Below are 7,828 nucleotides of genomic sequence, written 5' to 3'. Positions count from 1 at the left end.
TCTTAAAATTTCATTTAGCTTTATTTGTTTATTTTCTTAGTAATTCCCTACCCTTTAAGCCATTTTTATTTGATAGGCAGAGACCTAATTTTCACTTTATTGAATGGATACTCAACAATACTAAACAATATCTTCTTTTTTTATTTTTTGGAACACTAAACATCTAATAAGATATCACCTGAACCTGCCTTCTAGTAACCCTGGGACACAATTAATTGTTATTGTGACACTATTATGTAATCTTTGCAAATACCTTTCATTTGGCTTTATAGCAGATGGGGGTTGTATCATTTCATAAACTACTCAACTAAACTTCAGTAAAAAGTTAATTCAGTGGTAGAATGAACTGGCTCAATAAGTTTTTGCTAATAGCAGAAGAAGAAGAAAGAATTAAAAGTATTGTGAGGGTCAGGATACCCCAAATGTTTCTGAATGACCATAACTTTTCATTTTTCAATAATCATATTGTTATACAGCAGATCACAACCTTATAAACTGCTGCTCCACAGAATAATGTTTACAGAATATTAATAGTTATAAGAACAAAACAGGTAAACATTTAGTGTGTATATGTGCGTTATGAGACTCAGAAAAAGTATATAGGATGCATCACTTCAATTTTCTTCCCTTAGCCCGCTAGTTAGCATTTCCTGGTATTCCAGAAAGACCAGTATTTAACCTTAATTATGAATAATTATAAAACAACTACTCCTTAAAAAAAATCCTTAAAAAAACTAAACCTATAATGAATTATCCCTAGCATCATTAGGAATCCTTTTTGAAATTTTACCAACCTTAAAGGATGTAACAAATGTTTCTAAACATGTATATCTCTTGAGAAAAAAAAATCAGTTTGACATGCTGATTTTCAAAACTTACTTCCTGCCTATATTTCCCAAACTTCTCTTTCCCACATTCCCAAATCCATAAATTTATTTATTGAGATTACAGCAAGAAGTTAGCTCTCCTGTTAAGCACTGAGTCCTCAAGTGTCACCCACCCCCTTTTCTAAGTTCCCAAGCTCTCTGGAACCCCACCACTTCATTGCATTGATTACACAGTTCTATGATTAGGCATTTATTTTTCTGCCTGTTTTACAAGATACAAGGAATCTGAAAATCAGAGACAAATTCTTAGTATTATTATTAGTGTTAGTATTAGTATTTAGAGGCATAGCATTCTAAATAAACACCCGGTACTCTGCAGCATCCAATAAATACTTGTTAAATATTAAATAAGTGAGCTAAATTATCAATAGAGCCTCCACGTTATTAATGTTTTTGTCAGTGATTTAAATCAGGGACTAAAGCACACCTGCAGAAAATTTTTAAATTGATTTTCGCCAGAAAAGCATTTTTGTTAAGTCAAGTTTTAGTGCCTTTAGGCAAAGCATGTACTCCTCTTTCCCGAGTCCCAACATCACTATTTTCTTGTATCTGGCACCATCACACACTTTTTGTTACCTGACTGACCCTCACAGTAATTGAGTTTGCTGCTCCTGGACTACATATTACATGAGAAATGATATTCATTATGTTTGCAGGTATAAAATAAGTTGTGCACATAAATTAAAATAAGCTGTATTTTAATAGAAATAAAAGATTTGTACACATAGATAGGAAGAGAAATGAGAAAATTCTATTAGAAATGCTATAATGTGATAGACTTTTAAAGCAAGTTCTGTAATACTGTAGCTACAGTATCCATTAGAGTCTGTAAACCATCCCACATCATTAATGCCGATCTAGAACAGAACCAGAGGCTGCCATCCTTGGTCCCCAGGATGGCCACCAAGACCATTAGAGGTTAGAAGAGAAAGCCGGATCATAGAGATTATCCCAAGGAAGACTAGAGAACCACATCATGTGGCTGTTTCTAAAGATGGAATAGGATGAGCAGAAGCAATGTCACCATTCATTCTAGTCAGCAAGCCAGAGCTCTGAAAACAGGTGGGGAGGAAAATTTTTAAAAGGGAAACAAATTTTAGTTGTTGTGTTTTTTTTTAAAAAGAGCTGTAAAATAGAAAAATTCTGCTGGAGAGAAAATAAAGAAAAGGCACATTTTAGGCAACTCTTCTTTGATGAAATAAGCAAGAGTTTCTTTAAGCAAGGATAATCACCGCTAAGAGAGGATTTCCAATAGTCATCTGCCCAATTTAGAGAACATGTTCAGTTAAGCAAACTGTGAGTATTAGAGTTCTCCAGGAAAAGAACCAATGAGATATACACAGATCTATATAAGAGGATATTTATTATAAAATTTAACTATGGCACTTACAGAAACCCAAAAGTCCCTTGATCTACCATCTGCAAACAAGAGAACCTAGAAAGCATGTGTAATCTGGTCTGAAGCCAAAGACCTGGGGGAGTTAGGGGGACGAGGGGTCAGGGACTCCAATGTCCAAGACATAGCTCTCCCTATATCTTATAATCATTTTCATCTTAGGTAGATAATTTTTATCTCTTTCTATGACTCTTCTAATCAATGTTTCTGAATTGTTCTCAGTACAATATTTATTCCTACCCTATTTTTAGGAAGCCATCATCATCTACCTGCCCAGCAGCATAAATGCCACATTTCTCTTCTTTTCCAAAAATGGAAAAGAGAAAATCCTCAATATAATTCTCAACTCTCTTTCTTTAGGTATGTATAGCCTGTTTCAGACTCAAGTGTATCCATAACCTAAAGTATACACTTTTGCCCCACCTTTTAAGTTCTTCTTCTCATTGGCAAATAGCTATAGATGAATTTGTGTAAGTTAAATGCCCATCTGATGATATTCCATTGTAATTACAGGATGAATTAATAATAGTACCTACAGTAAAAGCATGTAGAATGTGCTACAGATGCTGAGGAAAAAGCCACCAACTCTAGCAGGGGGTAAAATTGAGAAAAGCATCACCAAGGAGATAACATTTGGAGTAAAGAATGTATAAAAGACTAACAGTGAAGGATGGTGGTGGTAGATGGAGCATTCTGGCAAAAACGTAAGTGAAAAGAGACACAAAAATAATCCAATATATTCTGGGAAATTATGAAAAGTCTGAATCATTAAAGAAAACGATACTGGTGAACATATATAAAAAAGAAGGTTTGGAGGGGAAAAATTGGAACCAATGAAGACTGGTCCCAGACCATGTCTAGTTTCATATGCCTTTGGGAAGACATATAGTCCTATTATCAAAAGGTAACTAACAAGAGTAGTTAAGCACAGAGTAATCTGATTTGGTTTTTTTGCTTGCTTCTTTTAGAAACATAACTGAAATAGCAATAAGGAGTATGGATTAGGAACAGGAAATAGAAATATGAAAAAAGAAAAACAGGTAATCCTTATACCCATTATAAGGAGGATTTTGCATAGTCCCAGATGGGAATAAAGAAAGGGTGACAAGAGTCAACACATGGAATTGACAATTTGGTTCACTGCAATACGCTGTGGAGCTTAATAAAGCAGGTTTTGAAACCAGACTTCTAGGATTTGTATCTTGTTCCATCATTGCAGGACCAAGGGGAAATTAACCCCTCTAAGCCTCAGCTGCCCATCAGTTAAATAGTGTCTCCACATAAGATTGCACTTGACATAATGCATGTCAAGTACTCGACACCATTCTGACACAGGGTAAGAATTTACTAACTGTTAAGTATCATTACTGGCGATGGTAAAAAGAAGAGAGATAAAAGGAGGGAGAAATCAAGGACAATTCCCAGTCTTCCTACCTGAGCAATGAAGTACCTAGATACATTGGATTACACCAATGGATGGCTGAATTAACAGTCTCCCCTTTCTCTGGCTTCTTGTTGGATCCGGCTAGTGAGGAGCACCTACAAAAAAATCACAGGAAGGAAAGGGGGTCAGGGCACTCACTTACTATCTCTTTCCTTGTGGGATTGTCACAAGCTGTCTGATCCACCAGAGACCTCCAACTGCTGCCTGACCATTCTACTGTTTCTAGCTCAAGTCCTGCACTGCCCTTTATGGCTACCCCATGCCTTATAAATAGTCCCTCTACTAAACTTTTCTGAAATTGCCCAATTTGATTGTGCCATCTCTGGTTCCTCCAAGACCCTGATGGACACAGTGAGACAGCAGTATCCTGGAATCAAGACCCCTGGGGAAAGTGGGAGTGATAAAAACACACTTGGATACATTGGGAGACAGATCTAAACATCTTGGAGCTGATTCTTCCCTGGGCCTAGACTGAGAAATCTTCAGCCAGTTAAAGAAATTCAATAGAGAGTGTGGCACAATATATAGCATGAGTACTATAAAATAACAATTAGTGAGGGAGGTGTCTATGGAGGAGGGCCTCAGGGCATCCCAGGTGAGTGTGGCTCTGTACGACTAGTGCAGAATGGGTGGGCTACAGAAGAAGCCAAGAATTTTGCAAGGGCAACCACCTACTTAGAGGCAGTAGTAAGGAAAGAAGTCATCAAGAGAACATACCTCAAAAACATAGTAGAACAATTCACACCTCAGTGGAGACCAGCTCAGGATACTTGATAGACCAGGTGGGCCAGTCTATGCTGCAAAAGGCAGAGACTGGTGCTAAGGATCAGGTGAGGTGGGCTGGACATCAGTGAGAGTGGAGAAGAGCCCTGGCCCAGATGCCCCTTCCCCCAATACATTAGGATATAAAAGCTTCGTTCTGCAGCCAAATGCCCTTGTGAGAAGGACAAGGGGAAGAAGAAAATCCTTCAGAATGGGGACAAAACTTTGAAAGACTGAGAAGTTATGGGGAAAAAAATAAGACTAATATTTGAAACAGACTGATATATATGTTTAAAAGGCAAGAGATGATGATATCCACCCTCAGTGAACCTAAGAACAAAATGAAATATTATAGCATCTGGTTCTTTCTCCGGGAACCAGGCCACTGTTCTAAGGTTGGACGACCCCAAAGCAGCCACGGGAGCAGCGGCTCCCAGGAAGCCAAGCACTCAACTCCTGGGTTCCCTGCGAAGCTCAAACTGGAACGGGCCTTTGCAGATAGGACAGTATTCAGAGGCAGTCCGTCCCCTCTGGGCAGCTGTAGGCATTGGAGGACATGCTGGGCACAGTCCACATAATGCCAGGAGCAGCTAGTAAGAGCCAAGGTGGCCCCCCAGCGGCTGACCCAGTTCTACGAGTAGGGGAAGAATGTCGTCGGTGTGGGCAGGAACTACGCAACCGCAACGAGGAGATGGACAGCACAATGCCAAGCAAGCCTGTTTTCTTCCTAAAGTCATCCACCATCTATGCTCTGAGGGTTGCCCATCCTCTTGTCTGCCTGCAACTGACATCATGATGGGCAAGAGCTGCTGCGCTGTCCCGTAGGCCATGGCCATGGACTACGTGGTCAGCTTTGCCCTGTGCCAGGACAGGACGGCCGGAGATGTGCAGGATGAGTGCAAGAAGATAGGCCTACCCTGGACTCTGGCCAACAGTTTCACGGCCAAAGAGAAGAGTCCTGCCCTTCACAACCTGAAGCTCTGACTCAAGGTCAACGGTGAACTCGGGAAGGTAAGACATTCTCCGTGATGTTTTCCATCCCCCTCATCATCAGCTACATTTCTAAAATAATGACTTTGGAGAAGGAGAGGTCTACGAACGCCAAAGGGAGTTGGACCCATTAAAGAAAACAATGAGATCCTGGCTGGCATGCCCAGAGTCGTCAATATGAGATTTAAGGTGAAAAGCACCCTAACTTCTAACATCTTTCAGGAAAGATGGAAACAAGATAGAGCAAGCAAAGATTATTTAATATGACAATCCTTTAATAAGACCTAATTTTTTAACGATTTGTTTCATTTCATGATTTGCTATGCCTCAACTCAAGGAAGATGGACCTTCCAAGGAAAACATGAGCTAGAAGAGCTGGGCCAGAAATGTTAACAAGAAAGAGTATTTTCTAGGAAACAGCCAGAATAAAGCACTCGTGATGCTTCCAAAGAGGAGATTTTATCAAACCAAATGTTCAGAAAACCTCCTTTACTTTCCTAAAACTAGACTGGGTAAGACTTGGCAGTGGGTCATTCTGGGATCAATAGTTTAAGACTTAAAATCTGCAAGTGAAGTTGAAAAGCATGTTTCAAATTAGTGTTTCCCAAATTTTTGTGATCATGATAATCACCTGAAGGTATTTGTAAAAATAATAACTTCCAAATCAGTGACCCATACCAGATTCATTTATCACCAGCACTCCAAGTGATTCTTCTCATGGAAATGGAGAAAAACACTATTCCACATTGTCAGTTAATATAAAATTTTATTTAATAAGTGAACAATTACTTAAGACCACAGTCATTTACTTAGGGTGTGTACCCTAGCCAATAGAATCAGAAGTTGGGAGATAATTGTGAAATTATTGTTTCCCAAATAACTATGTTGTCTTTTGGGAGGAACTAAGATATTATATAGGTACATTTATACAATGGAGTATAAAATTACATTTCTGCTTCCCAGTTTGTGACAATTCAAATTGAACGTCACCATGTACATGCCTATAAGGTATCCTTACAGTAAAGGATAGCCCACTATGTCCAGGGACAGTTTGGGAAGTCACTGGTATATAGGTCATGTAGTCACAGAAGTAGAGAAGCAGCAAAGGCAGAAAATGGAGACTAACATAAAGTAGGGTGGAAAGGTAGAACCATGGGTAACACTCCTATTTAAAAGATAGAACGGGAGAAATTACTTTAAGAAACAAAGAAAGAATAAGCAGAAAGATTGGAAGGTAATACAGCGACCAGGGTGGCAGAAAAACTAGGAGAGGAAGAAATAATTCTAAAGAGAGAACAATCAAGTCTGCAAAATTCTTCAGAGGAAAAAAGACAGGATAAGCATAGAAAAAAATGGCCATTAGAGTATGTTTCCTAAAACAGAGAGAGAGAGAGAGAGAGAAAGAGAGAGAGAGAGAGAGAGAGAGAGAGAGAGAGAGAGAGAGAGAGAGAGATGCTAGGTCTGTAAGTCTGTTGTGCTGTCAAAAACTTGAGACATTCCCTAGTACTGGTTAAAGGAGACACTGTATCTAAACATCCTAGGAACATAATATAGAGGTTATTTCTACTGTGTGATGCATATTTGAAAAGCATCAAATATATCCATATAGCTACCGGTATCAAAAAGTATAGGACATGGTGGGATTGCAGATTGGTGCAGCCACTATGGAAAACAGTATGGAGGTATCTCAAAAATCTGAAAATGAAACTACCTTATGATCCAGCAATTCCATTCCTAGGTATCTATCCAGAGAAATCCAAACCTCCAATTCAAAAAAATGTATGCACCCCTATGTTTATTGTAGCACTATACACAATAGCCAAGACACGTAAACAACAGAAATGCCCATCGGTAGACGACTGGATTAAGAAACTGTGGTACATTTATACAATGGAGTATTATGCAGCCATAAAGAAGAAAGAAATCTTACCATTTGCAACAACATGGATGGACCTAGAGAACATTATATTAAGTGAAATAAGTCAGACAGAGAAAGACAAATGCCATATGATCTCACTTATATGTGGAATCTAAAGAAAAGAATGAATGAACTAATCAGAAACAGTTTCATAGACATAGAGGAAAAACTGAGGGTTGCTAGACGGGAGGGGGGTGGGGATAAAGGGGAAGGTGGGGAGGGGATTAGAAAGCACAGTCAGTAACCACAAGATTGCCATGGGGTTATGAAAGTCAATTTGGGGAATATAATCAATAATGTTGTAAAGATTTTGTAGGGTATCCAATGGACACTGGTCTCGTTAGGGAGACCACCTCAGGGAAGATGTAGATGCCTGATCACTGCACTGAACAATAATGAATGTCAACTACAAGTTTATATATATATACATA

General features: G+C 38.9%; 1 pseudogene; it reads left to right on the top strand.

Annotated features, from left to right (window-relative positions):
• Positions 1-4,797: 4,797 nt before the first annotated feature.
• LOC109447495 (oxaloacetate tautomerase FAHD1, mitochondrial-like) lies at positions 4,798-5,746 on the top strand (annotated as a pseudogene).
• The last annotated feature ends 2,082 nt before the right edge of the window (positions 5,747-7,828 follow it).

Source organism: Rhinolophus sinicus, chromosome 17, assembly GCF_057876585.1.
Source record: "Rhinolophus sinicus isolate RSI-liver-muscle chromosome 17, RSI-T2T, whole genome shotgun sequence".
In the NCBI taxonomy this organism is placed as follows: domain Eukaryota; kingdom Metazoa; phylum Chordata; class Mammalia; order Chiroptera; family Rhinolophidae; genus Rhinolophus; species Rhinolophus sinicus.
The sequence above is the reverse complement of the archived record's forward strand: the minus strand, read 5'-3'. Positions and strand labels throughout refer to the sequence as shown.